This window comes from Notothenia rossii (assembly GCF_949606895.1).
Source record: "Notothenia rossii genome assembly, chromosome: 5".
NCBI lineage: Eukaryota > Metazoa > Chordata > Actinopteri > Perciformes > Nototheniidae > Notothenia > Notothenia rossii.
In genome coordinates, this window is record NC_136903.1 from 40,886,319 (window position 1) to 40,913,707 (window position 27,389).

Genomic DNA, 27,389 nt, shown 5'->3' on the forward strand with positions numbered 1-27,389 from the left:
CGTACAAAGCTGTACTTGTGGGTTAGTACCCTGTTTCTACTGCAATAACTTTTACAATAATTGTGCTCAGATAGGTCACCGGTCGGTTGTCCATAGTCTTAACAGGAGGTGTTTCTGGTACAGACTAAAACAGGGATCCAGTGTATTTGGAGATTCCCCTAATCTGTAAATCCCCATCACTTAAATATCCCCATCACTTAAACCCATCTCATCATTTGATTCAAGAACTGCATATAGGTGGGGGGTGAATCATCTTGATTGTAACCGCCTCACCTTTGGGAACGAGTATTTCTAACTCCTCCTCTTGTTGCTCAGCTGGGGCCTCATTTATAACGCTGTGCGTAGGATTCATGTGGGAAGGTTGCTTACGTATAGTAGAAAACCGAAAAATAGGTCCATACATTATCCGATTCACTGAACATTGCGTACCGGCGAGGAAAGTGCGTACAGCACTTCCTACGCCGGTTTCCCTTTATGAATCACAATCGACTCGAAATGCGGTGCAGCTTTTACGGGCTTCACGTACAACACGTTCTCACTCCCAACCCGTCACATATGGACGGACGGTAGGGCGTCCCATTGACTTGCATAGAGCTGCCTGCACGTTCGTAATAGAGGAGTTGGGATCGCGGCGAAATGCTCTCCGCAGATCCATTCTCAAAGCGTTTATCAACCTTTTTCTTACTCAATATCAAGCCACACTTATTGTTTTTACTTCTTTATTTGAATTGAATAATGTAAGACTTTTGTTGCTGTCAGTTACGGCCCGTCCACACGGCGGCGTGCGTTGACTCTTGGTGGTGGGCGTGGCTGAAGCTTGGGGGTTAAACGCGACCAACGCGACCAACAACCAATCACATGAATGTCCTGCCCCGGACATACAAAGCAAAAAAGCCTGGTTCTTCTTCTCCACTGTAGCCAAAATGGATGTCGGTTTGGTAGCAAGGTTGGCTTTGATTTATGCACTGTATCGCAGGAGGCGACGTGGTGTGCGTCGCTGTTGGGTACATTCCATAAAGAAAAAACGTCAGCAACGGGGGGAATACCACGTTCTGGTCCAAGAGCTCCGTCTCGATGGCGTACTGTTTCAGCAGTACTTCAGGATGAGCAAAGACCAGTTCGACAAGTCGCTCGGAAGAGTGGGTCCATTGATTACAAAGGCAGACACCAATATGCGTTTGTCAATTGGACCCGCCGAGCGACTCGCCATCTGCCTATGGTACGTTTTGTGTATTTCTACATTTTTAATCTGACTCTGTATAGAAAGAGAGAGAATGCATGCCATGGATGAATGATGAATGAAGTCTGCGATTTAGTTCAGAATTAATTCATTAATTTAGATAGCTATAAACACAGTCTTGCTCCCCTGTGTATGGCATATGTGGAAAAGTGAATAAAAAAGTGTGTGTGTGAGTAAGGCAGAGAGGGGTGCTGCAGCAGTACTGTGGCACACAGTGTGTGTGTGTGTGTGTGTGTGCGTGCATGCGTGCGTGCGTGCGTGTGTGCATGCGTGTGTGTGGTCTGCAATTTTTTTTTTTTTAATTCATGTATATTACTTTTTTTCTCAGGTACCTGGCAACCGGTGACTCATACAGGACCATAGCATTCAGCTATAGGGTCGGGCATTCAACAGTGGCTGTCATCGTCAGGGAGGTTGCGGGTGCCATCTGGACCGCCCTGGTTGAGGAGACCATGCCGGTACCACAGACGGAGGACTGGAGAGCCATCGCTGCTGAGTTCCAGGAGCGCTGGAACTTTCCATATTGTGTTGGTGCCATTGATGGGAAGCACGTGGTTATCCAGGCTCCGGCAAATTCTGGGTCCCTGTATTTCAACTACAAGTCCACCCACTCCTTGGTACTGCTGGCTGTCGTGGATGCCCAGTACCTCTTCAGGGTAGTGGATGTTGGAGGCTTTGGAAGGAGCAGCGAACAGTGGGAGCCCGCGGAATTCTGCATTTGAAGAGAGCCTCAGAGATGGCAGTCTGCAGCTACCACCTGACACCGTCATCCCAGGAGCAGAGCGGCTGGGCCTTCTTCCCCATGTGTTCATTGAGGATGAGGCTTTTCCGCTGCTGGACAACCTGCTGCGTCCATTCGCTGGACGTCACCTCACGTGTGAAAGGAGGATGTTCAATTACCGCCTCAGCCGGGCCAGGTTGGTGGTTGAATGTGCGTTTGGCATCCTCTCATCTCAGTGGAGAATGTTGAGGCGTGTCATTACCACCAGCCCGGAGGTAGTAGAGTTGTGTGTGAAGGCCGCTTGTGTGTTGCACAACTTCCTCCGCAGGAAGACGATAGGAAGGAGATCGCGCACACCTCTTGCAGAGTCCACGGATGAAGCTCCAGCTACTCCAACGCTCCATGATGCACCGAGGATGGGCTCCAACAATTTCACACGCAGAGCCATCCAACTGCGGGAGACCTTCAGCTCCTATTTCAATGAGGAGGGTGCAGTGCCATGGCAGCAGAATGTGGTGTAGGGTGGCTCTTTTAAGAGCCTCCAAACCAAAAGCTCTTTTAAGAGCTACCCATATTTTCTTTAAAAAGCAAATATTCCAAATGAGCCATTTAAAAATAAAACATTCCTAATAAACATGTTTCTTGAATTGATATTATGATATGACTACAGTAACAACCTTTTTTCCTTCAGCTCTGTTTTTACTGATAAACCACTCATAACAGGTTTTCACAAGAACAATTATACAGAAGACAGCACATTCTCACTCAACACGTTCTCACTCCCAACTCGTCACATATTGACGGACGGTCAGGGCCCCTCCCCGTCACACCATTACGTACAGGGTACCCCTTGAGCGTCAGTTTTCAATGGGCAGGGCGTCCCATATACCTTCATAGACCTCCCATAGCGTTGATAATAGACGCCATGAGAACGCTCCCCGCTGCATCGAAATTCAACGAGCGCAGTCCGTTCTCAGCTGAAGCATATGGTGCGAGGCGTCATTGCAACAAATTATGCTCTTTATATATAGTTTATAAAAAATGACAAAATTGTAATTTTCATACTCTGTGATTGGCCTCGGTGACAGTTAGGCAAAAAAATAATAGGCCTATAGGCATTTTTTTCTCTTACTGTATGTGAAGTTGAGATGATGCATGCTGGGTAATGAATTATTTAAATGGATGTACGTAATATAGCCAGAAATTGTTCTACAATTGTCTCTGATTTTTCAATCCATCACATTTAATATGGCATGACGTAGTATAACTTTTGTACAGATGATCAGTCTTCCTGAAACTTTTTTTGGCCGGCTTTTATAGAAATTAAGGTAAGAAGCACCACAAACATGTGACAGAAATCAAGAAAATCATTCAATATTCAACACAAACAGCCTTATGTCGGCCCAATAAGTAATTGTTGGAACATTTGCAAGTGCAGGGTAGTCGTCTTTTTTGCCTGTAAATCATTTTAAGACATTAAAAAAAGAAAGTATAACTTACTAATGTGCAGAATGCTAGCTAGCTGCTAGCTATTAGCTAGCACAGCATAGGTTGCCTTTGAAGTTTAACTTTATTCAAGAGGTGGCAAACGACTCCACCACCAACACCTGTTATTACATGAAATAATATTTGTGATTGTTTATGAATGTAGTTATTATGTGTCAGTTATGTGTTTTTAATGGGGTTATTTATTAAATGAATGACACAACAATAAAACAAATTAAATAATCATAAAAGTTCACTAATGCCAAGCCCCTTAAATATTAGGTGACCTGTATTTGTCAGATAAGATCTTACAGGTTACAGTCATAGGGAATTGTATGGTTTCCATTAATAATTTATTTCCAGTTACCTATGTTACCATAGCTCAAAACTGTATTTTTGTAATCTTGCTATGTTGATATTGTTCATTCTTTGACAAATATAACGCCACTTTAAAATGTAAGGTGTTCATTTCCTAATTGTTTTTTCTTCTCTCAACAGATTCTTCTAAGTTATTCTGAAAGCCAAACTCCATTACAAGCTATAATATCATCTAAACAAAGGCACTTTTAAGAGCCACGTCCCCTTCATTTCCCTGTCCTTGCTGTTGTGAAATTGTCCTATCTCTGTTGCTGTCTGTGTATCTCTGTCTGTGTACCTGTGTATGTGTCTTATCTGTCCATCTGTTGTTAGTCCCTTTCTGTGTTTTTGTTTTTGTATACTTTTGTCATGATTCAACCTAAATTCGGGCCCTGCCCTGCTTGCCAGCCTCCAAATCAGGCGAGCAGGAAAACATGCAGTTCCTGCTACGGAAGCCTGTCAACCAAAAAAAAACTAAAAGAAAAAGTGGCATCACTGGATAGTGAATGGGGCCAAGGTGTGGTGAAAAACAGAAATGTTGTACGTATACTTGATTCTGCCTGTATTGCAGTAAGTACAAATATTTCATAAGTTTCTGTCAATTGAATTGAAACTCCCTTTTTTAACATACTAAAAATATTAGTACATTATGATCAGGCCTTTGAAAATATAGTCTTATTGTCAGATGTTACATCTTACAGTGATCATATTTACCTCTTTGACCCATCTGTGTGATTGTGATGTTTAAATGTTGTAAATATTTTATTAGAGTACACAGTATTTTTTGGTACAAAAAAAAGAGCAACAATGCGTATTGTTCTTTGTAAAACAATGATTTTGCTGTAATGAAAGCAATGGCAGAACCAGCAGGTGTACCTTAGCCCTTGCAAGCAAATAACAATTAGTCTTATACAATGCAAGATACCTTCATTTTGCTTGTATAATAATCCAAAATAAACAGTATTAATGGGTTTAAGGTAGCGGGTCAACCAAATGTGTGTCAACTGCTTTTGTTCATTTCAGGTGCTGAAACTGGAGGCTGTAGGCTACAAGCCCATTCTACTTTATGGCAAGTCAAATAGGGCTTCAAATAGGTCGGCTGCTAATATAATAACCTAATGCCCCCCACTCCTACCAACACAATCCTATTGGTCAAAATGCAGAGGTGTTATGAATTCCTCTTGACAAAGGGTAAGAGTATTTTCTTTTTTAAAAGATCGTGTTAAAGGTAGGGTAGGTAAGATTGGAGAAACCAGCTCGAGTGCTCTAGAATTTGAAAGTACGCAGCCGAAAGAAATCTGCCCCTTCCTTCAGACTTCCTTACAGAGCCCTTCCTTCAGAATTCCTTACAGAGCCCCTCCTCCAACACATACGAACGTGCACATGACCAATGAGGGCACGAGATAAGTTTGTGCAAGAGATGGAAGGCTGACAGGCAGGTAGGCCATCCAGTTATTTCAGCCGGGCCGGCTCAGATGATTGGTCGTACTTTTTACAGCGCCACGTCTTCCACAGATGACATTTTATGTATTTATTGTCAAAGCATTTAATGTATTCATTGCTATCGGGATGTTAAGAGCATTCCATGGAATATAACAAGTGTTTCTGAAGTGAATTACCTACCCCACTTTTACGTATATATATATATCAATTAAAAGACCCACATACATTGGACAAACTTTTTTTATTTGAACAAATACTGTAGATAAACCTGCATTACAGAGAGCTCCATTGCCCATCAACCTGCATCTGAAACTCCCACAGCCGAGCAACCACAGACCCTTATCAGAGAGCAGCAAGAGAGACCAGCTTCCGAGCAACAACCACAGACCATTAGCAGAGAGCAGCAATAGAGACCAGCTTCCGAGCAACAACCACAGACCATTAGCAGAGAGCAGCAATAGAGACCAGCTTCCGAGCAACAACCACAGACCCTTATCAGAGAGCAGCAAGAGAGACCAGAGCAACAACCACAGACCATTAGCAGAGAGCAGCAAGAGAGACCAGCTACAGAGCAACAACCACAGACCCTTATCAGAGAGCAGCAAGAGGGACCAGCTTCCGATCAACAACCACAGACCCTTATCAGAGAGCAGCAAGAGGGACCAGCTTCCGATCAACAACCACAGACCCTTATCAGAGAGCCGCAAGAGAGACCAGCTTCCGAGCAACAACCACAGACACTTATCAGAGAGCAGCAAGAGAGACCAGCTTCCGAGCAACAACCACAGACACTTATCAGAGAGCAGCAAGAGAGACCAGCTTCCGAGCAACAACCACAGACCATTAGCAGAGAGCAGCAAGAGAGACCAGCTTCCGAGCAACAACCACAGACACTTATCAGAGAGCAGCAAGAGAGACCAGCTTCCGAGCAACAACTACAGACCATTAGCAGAGAGCAGCAAGAGAGACCAGCTTCCGAGCAACAATATCAGGCCATTATCAGAGAGCAGCAAGAGAGACCAGCTTCCGAGCAACAACTACAGACCATTAGCAGAGAGCAGCAAGAGAGACCAGCTCCCGAGCAACAACCACAGACCCTTATCAGAGAGCAGCAAGAGGGACCAGCTTCCGGGCAACAACCACAGACCATTAGCAGAGAGCAGCAAGAGAGACCAGCTTCCGAGCAACAATATCAGACCATTAGCAGAGAGCAGCAAGAGAGACCAGCTTCCGAGCAACAATGTCAGACCATTAGCAGAGAGCAGCAAGAGAGACCAGCTTCCGAGCAACAATATCAGACCATTAGCAGAGAACAGCAAGAGAGACCAGCTCCAGAGCAACAACCACAGACCCTTATCAGAGAGCAGCAAGAGACACCAGCTTCCGAGCAACAACCACAGACCCTTATCAGAGAGCAGCAAGAGAGACCAGCTTCCGAGCAACAACTACAGATCATTACAGGGCCGTGGGAAGAAGGGGTGCTGAGGGTGCTGCAGCACCCCCTGGTGGAGGACAGGGGATCTGCGCTTCCACAAGATATAATAATAAAAAAAACGAATTTTCAGCCTTGATGTAACAACATTCATAATTAAGTAAAGATAACACCCTTTTCACCCCGGTTACATTTTTCATTTGCCCTGTACGATGGGCGCTGTAAGTGATGAAAGTGGGGGATGTTGGCTTATAAGGCGCCCGCAGCTCACAGCCAAAGTGAGAGAGATAGAGAGAGGGGATACCGCTGTACCGGCGGGGATTGTTGTTAGCTTCTACTGCGCTAACGGATATAAGAAGCTGTTTCTACAATAATGTGGAGGGAGAGTCCTCTCCTGTCAGACTGAGAGGCTCAGTGAGGTAAAGGACTCTGAGGGCTTAGATAGTTCACTTTAGTCGAAGTTATCTCAGTGGGTCTCAAACGTTTTGATCACAATTTATGTAAACAAATATTTCCAAGGCACACCTTTATAATTATTAGGATAAATAAAAACAGGTTTGAAATCATTCCAATGTATACTATAGGACAGTAAACCAAAAATATTGTTTAAGACTGGAGAGATTTTAAAATATACATAAATAAATAAATGTTAACTGGTAAAATAAGATATGAATGAACAACACAAATAAAATAAGTTACATGCATTTGTTATTGGCTATGGTAGGTTATTGGAAATGTTCACATACCTACTTATTTGATTAATAAAATGCAAACCGATCTTTTTCATATGGGTGTTTAGAGTTGTACCCCCTAGATCAGTCTCTAATTGGGCGCTCAAAGTGCACCAAATTGAAGCATTTTACTTTAAAATCCCCCCGAGAGGATGTGAAGTCCACCCCCCCCCAATTAAAACATGTTATAATATATAATACATTTGAAGCCTTGTTATATAAGCTGTGCACCATGTCAATATATTTCTCTTTTTGCAGTGTATTGGTCTTTTGTAGAGGTTTTTCATTGCCAGCTAAAATCTTGCCTAGCAGCACATTGGTCAGAACCAGCCCTGGTGTCATCCCCACAGCACCCCCCATTTGAAACATGTTCCCACGGCTATGGACCATTAGCAGAGAGCAGCAAGAGAGACCAGCTTCCGAGCAACAACTACAGACCATTAGCAGAGAGCAGCAAGAGGGACCAGCTCCACAGCAACAACCACAGACCCTTATCAGAGAGCAGCAAGAGAGACCAGCTTCAGAGCAACAACCACAGACCCTTATCAGAGAGCAGCAAGAGAGACCAGCTTCCGAGCAACAACTACAGACCATTAGCAGAGAGCAGCAAGAGAGACCAGCTTCCGAGCAACAATATCAGACCCTTATCAGAGAGCAGCAAGAGAGACCAGCTTCCGAGCAACAATATCAGACCCTTATCAGAGAGCAGCAAGAGAGACCAGCTTCCGAGCAACAACTACAGACCATTAGCAGCAAGAAAGTCATTTCATTCTTAATCTGGTGCCATGTTCAACCTCTCTCTCCTCTTCTCCCTCACAATCCGGTATTCTTCCTCCTCATGCCATCTCCCAGTCTTCTCTGAATGAACAGCCAAAAAAGAAGAAGATGAAAACAGATGGTAAGTTTTGAGTTCACACACTAATAATACCTTTGATACCAGGCACATTTAACTTAAATCAATGATTGGGTATAAACCAGGTTTCATTCAGGTAACCAGACCAGTGCACAGCATGTTATTGTTAATATATTGTTTAGCTGCGTTTTGGTGGCTTATGAAAAGGTCATGGTTGATATTGATGTATGGCTAACCTAAGAGGGTTTTTTGAAGCCTGCCCAGGACATTTTGCTGGATTACATGAAATAGGGACAAACATATTTGAAACAAATAGACAAGTCTGCAGATCATTTTACAATGTTTGATTTACTTCAAAATGATATAGTTGATCTCATGGGGACAGGGTTTTATTCTCAAGAGAGATCTGATGAAAACACAACAGCTATATGGAATACATTTTCAGATAGACTAGACATGTATACAAAGTCAAATAGAACAAATAAAAGCAAAAAGAGGTTTATTAGACAAAGGAGAATTAAATGAAGTGATCATCATAAAATTGGCTACAAGAGCAACCTCCACGGATACACTCACATGAAGTGGAACAACGGATAACTCCACTTTGTGAACAAAACATATATTTCATTCAGCTGTAAAGCGTGGTTGACTAAACGTTTTCTTCTCTTTGTATATTTAAGGTTGCCACAAATTTAGAAGACAGAAGTTCTTCAAGTTTGACAAAATAACAACTGGGAGAAGGATCAATAAGGTAAGTTGAAGAAGCCATACTTTTACCTTTTTTTCATTTGGTTGCTTGTCTGACTCAGTAACTCATTCAGGCCTTTTTAAAGAAACAAAAAAAAATTTCTTCAAATACAATTATTGTTCCCTGTGTGTGTGTGTGTGTGTGTGTGTGTGTGTTTGTGTGTGTTTGTGTGTGTGTGTGTGTGTGTGTGTGTGTGTGTGTGTTTGTGTGTGTGTGTGTGTGTAGGCGGGGAAAGCAGAATGTAAAGTATGCTGGTTGCCTAGCTCTATGTGGTAAGACGTAGTCATATACTATTACATTTGTTGCACTTTTAACCCTTTCAGAGTGGCATTTCCCTTCTCTCGTTAATCTGTACTGTTTACAGTAGTAACCAAAGTATTTAAGAAAGTAGTCAAACAATCACCCTTTCATTAAGGTATCATAACACAAGTAATACAAAGAAAGGTATATGTTAGCTTCACCTCCTGTCTGAAGTTGGATGGTAGTTAAGAGTGCTCCTTAAAATCTTTTGGAAAAAGCTCTATTGCCTGAGGTAAATACGATAGTGTTGTCTTATATTCCATGAAGACTTGCAGTGAGGATAAGAACAATGATGATCATAAAACCCATGGTCACAGTTCAGACCAGCGAGGAAGCAGAGGAGAGCAGTATTGAACTGCGATGGGAAGAGTCACTCTCTTCCCATTTAGCTGACGCTTTTATCCAAAGCGACTTACAATTACCAATTAGAGGGACATTCTCCCTGGAGTAACTAAGGGCTAAGTTCCTTACTCAAGGGCACACTTTGGTGGTGTTCCAGGCGGGATTTGAACTCACAACCTTACGATCTTCAGCCCACTTAGACCACCACTACCCACTTTATCCCTGTGTGTTTATAACGGCCAGGTCTCCTTGGAACATAACACCGGAAACCTATTAAAACCAGGTTTAAGTTACATAGTGCCACATTAACAAAGATCAAAAAATGTCAATTACCTATGTTTTAAATGAATCCCTCTTTGTTTGTAGCCTTTATTTAACCAGGTGAAAGCCCCTTGAGATCAAAAGATCTCTTTTTCAAGGGTGACCTGCAGGACATTAGTTACACATTTAACATAAAAACAACAGAACAACAATAAGGATGACATACAACCAGGGTTGGGTTGTAACGGAATACATGTAACGGCGTTACGTAATCAGAATACAAAAATCAAGTAACTGTATTCAGCTCGCGTTACATTTGAAACACGAGTAATCTGATTACAGTTACTTTCGTAAACCTGAAGTGAATACATTTTGGAATACTTAGTGGAATTATTGGTGGAAAGATTTCCTCACAACATTTAATATTCATTATTAAAGGTACAGCCGAATCATCACAGCGCACAAAAACTTTTACCGCCGCAGATGGACCAAACAAGGGAGCGTTTAAAAAAAAGGGGCGGGTCCGCTCAGTGAAACAATAACAATGAAACATGGAGGAACAAAAGTCTGCGTTGTCGTGTGTGTGTAGAGGTGTGTGGTTAAAACACATCAGCCTGCGGTCGCCCTTTAGCCTTATGATTATGAAGGTAAACACAGCGAAGGCGGTGCGTGAAAGGCGGTGCGTGAAAGGCACTGCGCGCTCGTCTTCTCAGAGACTGAGTTAACCCTCCCGCTGCCACCCCTGCTATAATACATCGAAGTCAATGGAGAGAGAAAACGTATCTTTTGATCCCATTTGAATTGTGCCATGAATTACACATATGTTGTTTGTCAATCTTAAAAAATCATTTCCATGTCAAAAAATTCAAAGTTTGTCTTAAAACTGTTGAAATATAAGAATATGAAAAATACGCAACTAGAAAGACTACAAATCCCAGAGTCGCTTAAGTGCTGTCATAACTGATGTATTCCCTCCAGATAGCTAAAAATACATTTACTTACTGTACTTACTTACTTTAACAAGATGCCTGTGTGCTTTGTACCAGGTTGTTATCATACCAGTACCTCTTGCTTGTTCTCGAAGAGCAACTAAAACAAAACACGAGAGTGTACCTTGTTAGCTAATGTTAGCTAGCTGACATTAACGTTACACATTACACTCGTGTTACTCACCGAAACCTTGTAAAGCCGTCCCGCATGCTGGCTCTTACGGAACCGACTAACTCCCCTTTTTCATATTTACAGCTTTCAACATGCCAAGACTTGTAGTGATTTTCACCTCTTTTAATACTTTTCGCCTCATTCTGAAAGAAAGAGGTGAAATGTACCAAAGTGACGGCCATCTTGGTGACGTGTGCAAGACCAGATTTGTAGTTAGTAGAGCGCTTCACACAAAGAAATGTGTAACTTCACAGTTTTACGACACATTTTAATTTTTTTGACTTGCAAAATTATCTTTTAAATTGACAAACATCATATGTGTAATTCGTGGCACAATTCAAACGGGATCGAAAGATAATCTTTCTCTCCCCATTGACTTCAATACATTATTTTTCCGATATAAGGTCCCATGGAGGTCCACCGGAAGGGGAGGGACTTCGCCACTCTATATATAAATGGACGTAGGGTCCGTGACGTCACCCATAGGATTCTGCAGAGTTGCCGAGAAGCCCTTAGTAGGCGGAGTCGGCCACTATCTGCTCGACAGTGACGTCAGAGTTCAACTCCCGCCTACTCCAGCCTGCTCCAAATAAGGGCAAAGAGGCGGAGCCGAGGCGGGACCTCCTGCCACCGAGCTGAAAGTTCCAGAACTAGCTGAAGCTACCAAACTAAGCTAACATGCTCCCCATCTGCACACTGCCGTGGCATTTTACGTTTCTAAGGTAAGCGGACATGAAACTATTCAGCAAAACTATAAATAATAATCTAAGTTATTGAGTTTTTAGCATAATACTTCAGAATCTTAAAATCCCTTAACGTTTGTATGCAATTGTGCTAAATTCAACACTGGAATCAAGCAAATATTAACATGTTTAGTTATTTATATTTTGATATCACTTAACTATACGTTTAATACATTTAAGTCAAGCTAAGGTACATGTGATGGTAGCTAGTTAGTGCTCTTACCTGTGAGGCCTCCTCCAAACAGCATAATAACCAGACTGTATCATTAAAACTAAGTACCAGTTCTAGATCTTTGACTTTAGACAAACAATTAAAAAGACAACATGTATTTAAAGACCAATCTTTATTTGAATGTGCCTCTTAACCTGATATATCAGTTATCTGGTCCAGCTTGTCTGCATCACCTGGACACCTTAAACAAACAGATATATACTTAAAGTACCATGTGTACAAACAATATAACTGATTCTCTTCTGTTGAACATGTTGGATTGTGTATTGTCCGAGTCAGGGTCCTTTTTATTCTACTGTAACTTTGGAAGTTGTGTTACCAATGCTTACTGTTTATTTGATACCAATTTGGTAATGCAATTCATAAAAACAACAAGGTTTGGGTTTGTTCTTCAGATGACTGTGTTGTTAACGTGTAAGCTCAATAATGAACTCAAGATCAACCAACCATATTGTAATATCTAAGTAATCATCTTGAAATATGACATTAATAATTGTAATATACACACATCTTATTGTGAGGTTGATTTCACATACACTACTACTTCAACATTAGCTAGTTTACATACTTGAGCATAGCCAATTTAAATTAACCTTAGTGATGCATACAGTTCCTACCTACATAATAAAATATCTCTCTAAGTTACAAGGATGACCTTATTCTATCAACCTCAAACAGAAGCCGTTTGTTGTACAGTATTATCCCACTTAACACTTGTCTATTTCGTTTTAACCTTTATAAATATAGTTTATGATTTTAACTTGGAGGCTACTATTAGCATCGTTAGCGCCGATGTAGCTACCACTCGCTTACACGCTAACCCAAGCCTTAACATTAATTACTTAGCTGATTAAAATCATTAACACATAAATAAGTACTCGAATTTCACTTACCGCAAAACCGCATTCATGCAGCGTCTGTTTCAACCGCAGAGCGAGTCACAATAGTCCGATATATAAGGGTGAAGAACAAACAAACACGGCCCGGGGCAAGTTGTGTTCCCTGGATGAGCTGAACAGGCAGAGTGCCTGTAGTTAGCTTCACGGAGCAGCTAGCAGAGAGACAAGAAGCTAACAGTAGCAGTCACTTCACAGAGCCGTCACTCAATGTGACCACGCCCTAATTTATGCAAAAACTTTAAGACCTAATATAAATAAAAGGGTCGTGTTAGAAAACAATTCACTCACAGATCCATAATCATGAAGGGGGAATCTAACTATATTCATAATAATATTTATTGCATCCATGGGTAGAAACATGTTTTTTTCTGCTGTAAAGTTGGGCATTTTAACATGGGGGTCTATGGAAATTGCTCCTTTCTGCAGTCAGTCCCTAGCGGCCAATATATGAACTGCAGTGTGTGCCACTTCCGTATTGGCGTCCCGGCTCTTCCACAGAGTTTGCCGCTTGGTCTAGCTGCGGCCGCGGACAGTACACGACACTACACGAAACTACAGGACACGCCCACCTGACACGACATTACGGTGGCTGAAAGGCACCACAGTACATGGTAGATTAAAAGCGAATTGACGACACTACACGACACGCCCCCTACACGCCCACCTGACACGCCACTACGGTGGCTGAGAGACCGTACATGGCAGATTAAAAACGAATTGCAAATGTTATTGTAGCATTTTAAGCAACTATTAGGCAAATAAATTAATAACCTATGCGTTTGAGAACCCCTTGGAACCCCTTATCCCATTTTGATGGTTGACATCTCATTTGAACAGCGAAAGCCAGAATGACAGCAGGGGTGAATTTTATTTTATAATTTTGCAATAAATCAAAGATATGTTTACTGTATAAAAATGCTTGTCATGTAGGCATACTGGAGATGGAAAGGCTTTAGTCAGTGTTGTAGCTGAGATTCTTACCGTTCCAATGATGTATTAATAGTAATTGGATATATATAGCGCCTTTCATGAGATCCAAGGTCCCTTTAAAAACAAGAACAGGAGTAGAAACAAACATAACAAAAGGCAGTCAGACAAAACAACAAATAGATTTGGGGCCAAAGGCCTTGGCAGACAGATGGGACTTGAGGGCCCTTTTGAAGGCGTCAAGCGTGGGGATGTTTCAGATCTCCGCAGGGAGAGCGTTCCAGAGAGTGGGGGTTGCCATACTGAAGGCTCTGTCCCTGAAGGATCGCAGGTTGGTGCGGGGGGCCACAGTCTGAAGACCGCAGGTTCCGGGGTAGGGCATGTGGGAATTGCATTGATTTGATATAAGCAAGCCAGTGTTTCATTGTTTACTTTCAACTACAGTATATGGTCCGGCAAGTTCAGCATTCACTGTGATGAATATAATAAGACACTGATACCGTTTTCCTCAATGAACATTTATTGAACAGAACATCATGTGGAAAATCAGAGCTGGTCAACTTAAAAAAATATTGACCTGCAGGAGTTTAAAGCCTATTTAAAAACTCCTCGGAATCTTTCACTGAAGTCCTTCAGCCTTTGCTGCACTTCCTCACTCATGTTCTTGGGGAGGTCATGAGAACAAAGTTCCATCTCACTGATAAGACAAGATGGTATAAAGAAGTCATATATGTAATATTATAAATTCACATGCATCAGGGGTTGTACACTTTAATGTGTCCATTCTCTAACCGACTCTTTAGGAAGGAAGCTGTAAGGCCTCCTGTTATAGGAGTGGTCCTCGTCAGTGTCCAGGGGCATCAGACAGTCAACCATTATTTTGACATGCACGGTTTAACTCCTCCAAAAATGATCCAGGTTCGATTCAGAATGACACAGTACCACACAAAAAAAATGTTGCATGTACCATAAGTTCTATGTAGTATGTATTTTAGGAGTAGTAACCCACTACCATGTCTGTGAGAATCCCTTCATCGTGAACAATAGGTGAATTGGTGGCCAGAGGGCTGTGCGTCAAGGACTGGACATGGACGCAGTCAAACCCGACTAGCCCACTTCTCCGTGCATAGTCATATGCCCTGTTGCACGTTTCCAACTGACAGGTGATACCTAAGTTAGATTTTTGGACATGAATATAGTGCACAGGACCCTTAAATGTCCTGGAAACTGCAAAAAGTCCCCTTTTTTTATCTATAAACTGTGATTTTAGGTGGCGATTTGCTGTGATGTCCGATGTTTTGGATGAGTGGTGCCTTTGTATGTGCATTTGTAGGTTTTTCCTTTTTAGTTGTAGGCTACAAAAACAACATGTTGTGGTTTAGCGCTTTGACATCAATTTTGGGGGCTGTGGAAATATTGTGCCATGTTGCTGCAGCAGCCGGAGCTATCACTGGAGCGGCCGTCTGAGCCATCACTGGAGCGGCCGTTTGGGCTATCACTGGAGCGGCCGTCGCGGCCATCACTGGAGCGGCCGTCTGGGCCATCACTGGAGGATTTGTTGTGGTTGCTGGGGCCGCCGCCAACGTAGTTGGATGTTCGGTGCAGCAGTTTTTAAAGTGACTAAAGAACATCTCCTTTCTCCCAATGATTGTTGGGCAAAAGCCACAGTGATAATGGCTGCTGGCCACACATTTGAGATGGTTGCATTTATAAACATTATAACCTAAAAAAGAGACAGAAAGTGGTTTAGAGGATTCTAGAAACAAACCAAAATGAATTTCTTGTAAATATGCTATTTGAAACAAGGTGTTTGTGCGAGAGCAATAAATAATCATGTCACCAACAATAATATTTTTGCCTATAAACTGAATTTTTGCAGATTGAATGTGTGATTATGCTCATATTGTGCCTACCCCAAATAGGGATACTATTCGAGCATTATTAACAATTCATAAGCTGAATATAAATCTAATTTTTTAATGTTCAATTTCTAATGCAAAATTAATTTACACCAAGGATGTCCTGGGGCACAGAAATAACACATGTATCCATAATGAGTGAGGCATTAAACACATCTAACAAATAACATGTAATGTGATGAAGTATTCAATGATCATATAGAATCATAGATTTTTTTACCTCCATATTTCACAAGTGACCTCTGGTGGCTCTGCAAATGAGCCATCAGACCAGGGTGTTACCCGGTCCTTTCACAAAATGGACACTGGAAGGTGTCAGAGTCCAATTTGTTGAGCTCTGGGCGTGCTCCATCACGGAGTGTTGTGTTGTTTGTCTATAGGTGAATAAAATAGAATACAATTTAAGTGACTTTAATATTGGAAATAGTTAACTCCTTAAACAAGCAGCAATGGACTGGCCTGTATAATCCTATGGGACAAAGCTGGTCATACTTCCTCACTTTCAGAAGGTAACCCTTTAACTGCCAGCGCCACCATTTGGTAGAGCACATTTTGTGTCTTGATATCTTGTTGAAAAAAAAATGAAAAAGTTTAACTCCATCTGATTCAGCCAGCTCTACTCTTTGGTTGATATGTTATGCACAAAACAACCTCTAGATTTAACTGTGGTTCAAACAGGAAGCCCTTCAGCTAGTTTAAATGTCAGGCCAACAGCATGGCCACAAACCCCATCTATAAACAGAGGCTCTGTCCTAATTACCTGATTGCATCCACCTGGGTTACTTGGCTCTACCCAAAAACTATCATTTAACTTTAAACCACACTTAAAATAATAATATAATTATACATATTTACATGTCTACAGTATAGCAGCTAACACATCAGATTCTTGTAAAAATTAGAGTACATGCATTGTTCCATATGTCAAGCTAAGATATATACATATATCTTAGCTTGACATGCTAACTGAACGAACATGTTCAGTTAGCATATATGCTAACTGAACGTCGAGCATGTTCAGTTAGCATATATGCTAACTGAACGTCGAGCATGTCAAGCTAAGAGCTAAGATATATATATATATATATATATATATATATATATATATATATTTATTCCATTCCTTTACATTTAATATTAATATAATAAACTATATTATATATATTATATAAACCACAATACGTTAATTACCTGTACTCGGTGCGCCATATTGTTTGTTGTCTGTTGTCTGTAAACCTCCATGTCTCCTTAAATATCCTTGCGTCAGCATCTCACATTTTGGGCGTGCTCTCTTCTGACCATATTTGGAAGTACAACTTTCGAGGCCGCAGCTAGACCCTTCTCAGCCACCGTAGTGACGTGTCAGGTGGGCGTGTCGTGTAGTGTCATGTACTGTCCGCGGCCGCAGCTAGACCATATTGGTCTCGTGTGGACAGACACTATCCGGTGAACATTGCGTGTGGACGGAAGCTTTTTTGCGATTGCGTTTGCGTTAATCCTATGCGTTTAGCCGTATGCGTCCTCTTGTGGCCGGGGCCTAAGACAATCATCAAGCCAGATACCTATTTATAACACTAGGCGTTCGAGCACCTTCGCCAGAACTGAACATTTTGAGATTGGCCTATAGTTATTTAAAATAGTTGCCTCCCCTCGTTTTAGCAAAGGCAAGACATAAGCTGACTTCCATACTTTTGGAATTGCATTTGTGCTGAGGGAGAGGTTAAAAAGAGTAGTAAGAGGAAGAGCAATAAAATCTGCAGCTATCTTTAAAAAGAAAGGTTCTACGTTGTCCGGGCCAGCCGGTTTCTTAGGATCTAGCTTAGGTAAGGCTTCATGAACAACATTGACAGTAAAAGGAGTAAAACTGAAGGTAATACAAACATGTGTTGGTAAATTAATCTTGTGTTTGTTTTTCTTTAACAATGATCGGAAGGTTTGTTCTTTGTTCTAACGACACGTTGTCCACTCTACAGTTGCGGAACTTGGGAAGACACATGGGAGCCTGCCAGTGAATGTGAACACCACACTGCCACACTCGACTCTTCACCTCCCTCTGGCTTAGCCAGCCACGTTTAGCATATCAGCCTTAATCCACCTGGACTGCATGCATTTCTTTAAATTCGAACATGTTTGGCATCAAGACCAATTGCTTCTTTAAATGTAGTATGAACTTAAGTCAAGTTTTTGCACTCTGTATGTATCCAGTTTGGTTGCGTGTTTCTTTCAGGAAATTGTCACTTTAAAACACTTTTTGTATTTCTCCTGAACAGAGGTTATTGTTATTGTATTTCTATGTCAAAACGAGTATAAAAAGCATCAAGACCAATTGCTATTATTGTTTAACAGCTGTTTTAAATGTAGATTGGACTTAAGTCAAGTGTTTGCACTCTGTATGTATCCAGGTGGTTGTGTGTTTCTTTCAGGAAGTTGTCACTTTAAAACACCTTTTTATATTTCTCCTGAAACAGGTTATTGTTATTGTATTTCTATGTAAAGACTAGTATAAAAAGTATGTGTGCATATAGCCAATCTATTTGTTTCTGAATATTGAAATAAAAATAAATAACTGGCAGTTATTATGGCTATACATTTGCTAGCTACATTATTTGATGTTAAAAAATTCCCATGCTTTCTTAAAATGATATTCAACACAGGCTACAAACACTTAAGCGTCCTTGATCACTCAAAATATGTTATGTCCACCTTTTACTGTATGCACATAACATGACATTTTTTCTCTAGATATCTTTATGTATTTCAAATGCATTTATTTAAATAATGCTGAAGTTAACACATGTTTAAACTTTTGATAACATTTCCATCCAAAAAATGTATACATTTAATTTGCATAGGCCTACTCCATTTTTACTATCGTTACTATCGTGGACGCTGCTAACGCCAATATAGCTTCCATGTTGTTTTAATCTTCTTTTTTTGCTTCGTGTCACCCTATTTCTCAACAGAAAAACACTGAGGAGTGATGATAGCAAAACAATGGGAACATGTTTTATTAACCTTTCCTTTGGTTACTAGGAAATACTTTATTTGCCGGTTAGGGATAGCGGAAAACATCCAACCTCTCTGCAAAACGTCTCTACCTGACCGGAGTCAACGCTGTGTGTCCGTCAGGAAACAAGCTGTCTACAAGTAGTTCCAGCAAACATCCACTGATAAACTGCGATGTTAACAACCTCATGATAACCTCATATTTTTTTAACTTAGGATCATGCCTGTGATTAGTCAAGAAAAAGGTAAATGTGTGCATTTCATTATAAAGTTGTGTATATTTACAGACTGTTGCAAAAACTAAAGAGCTTATAAACATCAGGTTTAAAACTAAAAGAGCTTTACAAAAAAGTAACACAATGAAAGATGTTTGGAGTTTTATTTTAGTTATTAATTTAATTTTTTGTCTAAGAGATGCTGATTTGAAACTGTTGTTACATACAGTTACGGCATTTCCTGTTTCTGCCGAAGGGAAGGGAGGCCGTCCCAAAGCTTGCTGCTGTATTTACTCCCTCCATCTGACAGGAGGGAGCCTCGTTCACACCGGTGTGACATTACTCTTCAAAGGGTTTACAAAATGAATGCCTAGGGTTGCAGACCCCTGGTCTACTGTTTCATGTTTTGTAGTAACCTATATAACATTTACCCACGGACCCCCCACAGAGGATGTGACGTCCACTCCCCAATTATAAAAAATGCACATACTACATAGAATTTATGGTACATGCAACAAAAATGCACACTACATTTATACCATTTATTATGTTTAACCTATGTCTATATGTTTCTGTTTTTGTAGTGTGTAGTGGTCTATTGTAGAGCGTTTTCATTTATTCTTTATATTTTATAGTGTGTATTCCTTGGATACTCTATTGATATACGGTATAGCTTTTCTACTTTATGATTTTCAGGCTGGTTTGGGGGCTGGAAACAGCACAGCAAAGGTACAACCAACTTTCCAGCCCTGCACATTTCACTTATGTATCAGTTTCACAGATCTCATCAACCCCATTTCCATCAGCAGGAGTTTTCAGCAAAGAAAGAAATCAAATGGTAAGACAAAGTTATTGACTTTGGAGAGGAGCAGCATGTAGCAATTAAAGTGTGTTCCTCAGGGGTTGGTGGAGACCAAACCAGAGCTAAAAGAGGGAGTGACATTTTTTGAGAGAAAACCAACAACAGTTTGAGTGAATTCTAATGTTCCTCTTTGTCGTAGGATGTGTAAATATAATATAAGGCCATATCTATTATTACTTAATAAGACAGCTATTGTGTTTTTTCTGTCAACTGGTTTTGATTGCCCCCTAATGGCACCAAGACACATCACTTACATGCATCAACACATAGTTCTGGTGTGTGTGTGTGTGTGTGTGTGTGTGTGTGTGTGTGTGTGTGTGTGTGTGTTTACATGGTTATAGTGTCATTGTACGTTAGACGATACCACACACAGCTGTGACTAAAGGAGCAAAATACAGACATTTCATTCACACAGACACACACACACACACACACACACACACACACACACACACACACACACACACACACACACACACACACACACACACACACACACACACACACACACACACACACACACACACACACACACACACACACACACACACACACACACAGCAGTTTTTCAGCTCATTAGGCAGAGGGTTGCATGTCTAATCAGGTTTGTATGGACGATGCAGGGTCATTATGATCTCACTTACCTTTAGTGGTTATTCAGCTGAGCAGAAAGGGAGGGAAGAGGAAGGAGGAGGGAGGACGATCCAGATCTGAGAGGATTGTGTGTCTGTCTGTCTTTCACACTGATAAGAAATAACTCTTTACTGTATAACACCATGTGGAAACATTAACTATAGAGTTTAAGCTGGAATGAGGAGCGGGACTATGCTGCCTTGTCTGTGGCAAGAGGATTTGTATTTGTTTATTTTGGGGGGGATTTGACTTTTTGCTGCAACTTCATATTCCCACTGCAAATCAACATTATAGGTGTTTCATTCACCAAGGATTGCAGCAAATAATTGAACTTTTGCCATCAATAATATGGGTTAGTTAATAATATAGCAAGATATCTAATTTGAAAATTATATTTTGTCATTTGTGCCAGTAACAATTTAAAATGTCTTCACCAGTTCTTTGGCTCAGTCTCAATGCTCTGATCACACTCATTTCCAGCAGCAACAGACATCTGTTGTTTTTACAAAAGCCCTGAAAACCCACCGTTCACTTCCTGCTCAGCAGACGACTGGTGCACACAATGGAGCATTTTAAAAACAAGACATTTTCACAGAAGTTGTTGTGGACCAAAACAGAGTGAATATTTTAATACATCAGCCGGACGCACACCTGACATGCTGCTCTGTTTCTGCTGGATAGGTTAACAAACAGGCATTTGTTAGCAATATCAAATTGTGAAGCCAGAGTTAGTCATAAATATATAATTGAAGATGACAACATTTCACAACCCTTATCTGACAAAAAACACTTACAATAAAGATAACTGGTTACTGTTAATTGCATCTATAAGGATTATATTAATAATAGAAGGCCTATCCTACAAAAATACACATGACAGTGGTTAAATGGTCCACTCACAATTGGAAGCCTGCAAGATGCAAACATTTAATCATCATACTTCCTAACAGCATTAGCAAAGCTTTGCATTTTTACATGAGGTAGTACTACTACTACACTGAAAACAGGTTTGGATGTGTAAACATAACCAAAAACATAAACAAATCTAGAGCACGCCATGGACATAGTTGATGGAGTGAAACATGTTGAAACATAAATATGTAAATCAACATGTTGTGGCCTTGTGCCTCTGAGAGTATTTGTGTTGGATCCCTGCTCCAGAGATTTGATAGAATGTCATCAAAACCTTTCTACTTTTCGTACCACAGCTAAGTCGCCTAGTTAATTCCCAGCATGCATCTCCATTTGTTCCATTCCAAAGACTTTCAATAGTCTTCTGAAATAACACTTCATCTTATTGCTGGGATAGTGTTTATCTTTTCAAACGCTTAGAGTACTCCTTCACTGACTCTCATTCACTCAGACTGCCCGCCACAATGAAGGTGCTCCACCAATCAAAGCCTCTTAATGATGCCATTCTTTGGACTCTGAATTTCAACTATTCCCAATTATTTGAGAAGATTCTGGCACATTTGGGGGAAAAGAAAAGCGGCTTTGCAGGGTGTTTACAGATTTGGATTGTGTGTGCTGACAGAGGGCAGGGTGTGTGGTCGAGGTCTTCAAGTGCCACTTCACACACACTCACATGTTTGGCAGGATCTGCAGATCAGTAGAGCCACATTTTAAAGCTTCTAAACTTGGTTTATTAGACTGCTTACCTGCATTGATTGAGTTATGACTATATTATGTCATGCTAAAGGAATTCAAATAGCTGGCGGGTTAGAATAAAGAACCAAATCTTTTTTTTGCAGAATCATTTAGAGACAGCAGCCTTCCCATGACCCAGCACCGGGTCCTGACCCACTGTTTGGTCCCATCAGTTGACCTCAATTTGCACTTCAGTATCAAACCAAGAAAGTCACAGAAAGTCTGTTTCAAACTAAATGCAGCAATGTGCAAATCCTTCCAATCTGCTGTCAGCGTTATAATCTACTGTTGAGTCAGTGGAGTGAGGATTGGGTGAGCGGTCAGTCTGTAACTAAGAAAATCCTCTGCTGAGCCAGGTTAGGTCACTTATTATTATTATTAGTATTATTGATGAGCCAGGTTAGGTCACCGCTTCTGTCTCAACCACAAACACACACCTGGCTTTGTTGAAAGTAATGAGTCTCTTTACATCAGTGGTCACCAACCTTTTTAAGCCCAAGATCACCGACCTCGGCCTAGGTGAAAGGCGAGATCTACCTATTGCAGAATTGAGGGAAAAAGACAGCCCAGACAATGCTTCCAATTTGAGGCCTTTTATATAGGCTAATTGCATCTGAATTACTGTTACAATGAAGGCTCCATAATCAGCTCACGGCATATAGGCAAGGGGTAAAGTGCTATTGGGGTGCGGACCTCACCTCCTCAAGGGGGGTCCGGGGGGATGCTCCCCCGGGAAGACTTTTTTTTAAATATTGAAGTTGAAAGCATCAATCTGGTGCACTTTGAGAGCAACAGGAAGAGATCTATGGATACCTCTCTCAGCACCCATATAAAACAGAACTGTAAACATTAAACTGTATTCTTGTTTTACTGCCATATAGTAGGCTATTTCATACCTGTTTTTCATTTATTCTCTTATTGTTTGTATAACTATAATGATCATATGACGGTGTGCCACGGAAATAATCTTTTGAATAATTTGTGACAAAACTGTTCTCAACACTCAAGAGTCCTTTAGCTCACCTGAGCCCCTCAGTCTGACAGGAGAGGACTCTCCTCCAGCTTGTTGTGGAAACAGCTCCTCATGTCCGTTAGTGCAGCTAGCTAACCAGATGCTAACATCATGGTCCCCGCTAGCACCGGTCCCTCTCTCTCCCTCACTCCCTCTCTCCCTCACTCCCTCTCTATCACACTAAATGCCTATCGCCACACACACACAGAGCCGAGCTTGAATGACACAAGCACACGTGTATTTCCATGCAACTCTCTGATTGGTCGGTGTGTTGCCTCAGTTGCGTTCACTGAACATGGGAAATTACAGTCCTGCCGTCGTCTCTTGTGTCATGATGAGGTTCACGTAAAGCACGGTTAATGTATTATATTATTGAGGTGTCTCAAATATACGTCAATCAAGTGGCACCTGCTAATGGGGTGGTGGATGATAGGTTTACATCTAAAAATGTATTTTTCAAAAATTATTATTTTTATTTTATTTTTCTTTCTTTTGTTACTTTTTTTTTAACGGTCCGCGATCTACCCGCACCACACTCGCGATCGACCGGTCGGTCGCGATCGACTGGTAGGTGACCACTACTTTACATGAAGTACATCACTTTAAATTAATGTAAATAAAGCCATTACTGCACAAGTAAAATCCTGCACTCAAAATCTTGCCAAAGTAAAAGTACACAAGTATTATCAGTGTCATAAAGTAACACTACTAGTTTCAACTGAAACGTTTTAAACGCTCAGTTTTGACTTAATTTAAACTTTACCCTGACAGCAATGCTGTTTATAACTTTGGATTTAGCCAGCACAGATTTGAGTGTTCTACTGGGTTTCCAATGATTTCTGCTCTAATAAAGCAGTAATGCAGCTTTAAAAACCCAACTGAATGACGCGTTTAAAATAAATGGACTTTGGTGGTTGTGTTAACTCAATTACTAGTAGTATTACATAGTTTATCATAGTTAGTACACTGGCGAGCCATCAGGGCCCTCTAGGCCCTCAGAAAGGGCCTAAGATATTCTCCAAAATAATATTAAAAAACATAAAAAAAATAAAGAACTTGATTTAATTGTATTTAAAATAACATTTCCAAAGAAATAAATCCTTCGAATCTGCCTTTTCAGTTTCTGTTTGAATGTGAAGGGTTAAATGAAAGAAGCTCGTCTCTGCGAGTTACTGTGAAGACAGGAGCTGATTGGTGGTCCAGCTTAAAATTCACCTGCTACAGGGCCCGCTACAGTATAGTAACTCAATGAGAGAGTAATGTCAAATGATAGTACAAACAATTGACCAATCATATCTTATCTCAAAATGGGTGGGTTTTATTATCGCGGACTTTATGACAAGTTCCGCCCGCTGTGAAGTTCATCTTGTTTCCATAGCTACACCAGCTTCCTGTCAACAGCGTAAACTCGCCTTCAAAATAAAAGCATGCCAAATTACACTTAAGACAAAGAACTGCAACGAAAGTAACAAACACAATGCAATATCATTTTCAATGTCAAAGAACACAAATTGGGTTATTTACAGGTGTTGTTTTGTGTGGTAGAGGGTCGCTTTCATTTTTTTTTAGCTATCATGTTTTATTCTTGCATTTTACAGAGCTCTGTGCTACTTTTGTGTGTTTTTTTTTTTAATATATATATATATATATTTTTTTCAGTTATAAAATAAACAGACATTGCTCCAGATAACAAACCGTACATCAAAACATGTAACAACAAACAGCTAAACAAAACGTAACGGGGGAGGGGGGTGGATGCAAGGATGACTTCCTAAAACAGCTGATTGTGACATACACAGGACATTACATACACAATACATTATACATTACACAGGAGATGCCATATTGACAGGGTTAGATAGGAGAGCTGCGGACAGTGAACCGCAATCCTCCTGTCTCCCCTCAAAATCCCCCAGCAGAGAAGCTGCACGCTCCATGTTCAGTAGGTCCAGATACTCCCTCAGCCATGAGTCCTTAGTAAAGCAGGCTGGTTTGCGTTCCTTCCAGTTTAATAGGATGAGTCTTTTTGTGGCTAAACAGCCCAATGTCCAGAGCCGATCGGTAGTCCTTGCAAGATTGCCATCTGGCTTGAGACCCAGTAGACATGCAATGGGACATGTAGGGAAATTAACTTTTAAAGATTCAGACAATAAGGATATTACTTCTGACCAAAGTTTTTTTACCGCTGGGCATTCCCAGAGTAGGTGCAACAATGTACCTCGCTTGCCACATTCATGCCAGCATAAGTCTCTGTGTTTATTGTCCATCTTGGATTTTGTAACAGGGGTGATGTAAGCTCTATTGAGAATTTTGAACTGTATGATTCTGAATCTTACACATTTAGAAGAGAACATAGCTGACCTCCAAATGAAGTTCCATTGCAAAGCAGACAGAGAGATATTCAAGGCATGCTCCCAGGAAAGTTGGACAGGAGAATAGGTATTCTGGGCATCCCTAGATAATAATTTATAAATGTTAGAGACCACACCTGATTATATGATTGCTTTCTTGAGGCGCTGGTTCTCTTCCATACATGAAGCAGGCATGGCTCCCTCCTTACATTTTGTACTAATAATAGATGCTAGTTGTGCATATGATAGAAAAGATGAGCCTGAGAGACCATACTGATTTTTGAGTTTGTTGAAATGGAAGGGTTTGGTCTCTATATATCTGTCCAATTGTAGTAATACCAGCCTTCTGCCAGATATTATTACTTAAAGTGCCTCCTCCTGCAGAAATACAGGGGTTACTCCAAATGGGGCAAGATGGTAAAGAGAGCCCCTCTATGTTGAGTCTCCTGTGCAGTTGCTTTACAATAGAGCATGAAAAGCAGATGATGGTATTATCCATTGAGGGTGGTGGTTTTGGGCAGTACCACATTGATGCCAGAGATATGTTTTGGTTTACAGAAATGATGGATTGCTCCAGCCATTGCCAACTGCCGAAGAGGCACTTTTGTACGCCCACGATAATGGATACTTTGCATTGAAGGACAGATAATACTGGAATACATCTGGGACTCCCAAACCTCCCATTGATCTTGGAATGATCAACTTATTATGTGCGATTCTGGTTTTTTATTATTCCAAAGGAACTGAGTGAATAGGGATTTGATATTTTTAAACCATTTTAGTGGGAATTCAAGAGGGATAGAGGAGATAATATGAGAAAGCCTTGGGAGAACATTCATTTTCAAGGTTTCTGCTCTGCCCCATAGAGAAAGTGGTATGGCCATCCACCTGTTGATGTCCTCCTTAATGGACTGGAAAATAGCAGGGCCGTTAAGGCTAAAGATTTTAGAGATAGGAGAGACGATGTTAATTCCCAAATACCTCATTCCATTTGTTTTCCAAATAAAGGGGGTGCTCATTAGGTTGTGTTTATATGTATATGAGTTAAGTGGGATTGCTTCACTCTTGTTCCAATTTATCTTATATCCAGAGAGGCTGCCAAATAAATGTATCATATCAAGAACTGCGGGTATAGAGAGTGCTGGCTTGCTCAAAGTAAGAAGTATATCGTCAGCGTACATATTTAATTTGAAATCGTGTCCATGAATGTTCACACCATGTTTGTCACCATTAGCGCGAATTGCACAGGCTAATGGTTCTAGAGCCATAATAAAAAGTAGGGGACTAACAGAACACCGTTGCCTCACACCACGGTGTAAGGGGTAAGGTTTTGAGATTAACCCATTAGTTCTAACAGAAGAGAAGGGAGCGCTATACAAAGCCTTAACCCAGCTAATCAACTTGGGCCCAAAGTCAAATTTTTTGAGCGTGTAAAACAGATATGCCCATTCTATTTGGTCAAAAGCTTTCTCAGCATCTAGTGATGCTGCAATCATTGGCAAATTAGTGGAGCTTGCTTCTAGGATAATCTGAAAAACCCTCCTCATGTTATTTGAGGACTGGCGGCCTGGAATGAAACCTACTTGGTCTAGATGCACTATAGATGGAACAACCTTCTCCAAACGGAGTGCCAGTATCTTGGCTAGAATCTTGTAGTCACAGTTTAGAAGGCTTAAAGGGCGGTGGTTACCCATCAGAGAAGGATCTTTGCCCGGTTTAGGCAACAATGAGATATTGGCCCTGCTCATGGAGGGAGGCATGGCTTCAGATTCTAATATTTCATTGAATAACAACAGTAAATATGGTGAAAGCTGTTCTTTAAAACATTTATAGAACTCTGTTCCAAAACCGTCGTCCCCTGGAGTTTTC

At 40.9% G+C, this 27,389-nt stretch overlaps 1 long non-coding RNA gene across 3 annotated transcripts; it reads left to right on the forward strand.

Annotated features, from left to right (window-relative positions):
- Positions 1-8,052: 8,052 nt before the first annotated feature.
- LOC307040767 lies at positions 8,053-18,284 on the forward strand. Of its 3 annotated transcripts, XR_013808597.1 has the most exons (5): positions 8,053-8,307; positions 8,943-9,013; positions 9,236-9,282; positions 11,479-11,796; positions 17,768-18,284. It is a non-coding gene; the product is annotated as an uncharacterized lncRNA (long non-coding RNA). The 3 variants fall into 3 exon arrangements; XR_013808598.1 differs by lacking the exon at positions 11,479-11,796; XR_013808599.1 differs by lacking the exon at positions 17,768-18,284 and having other exon boundaries at positions 11,479-11,925.
- The last annotated feature ends 9,105 nt before the right edge of the window (positions 18,285-27,389 follow it).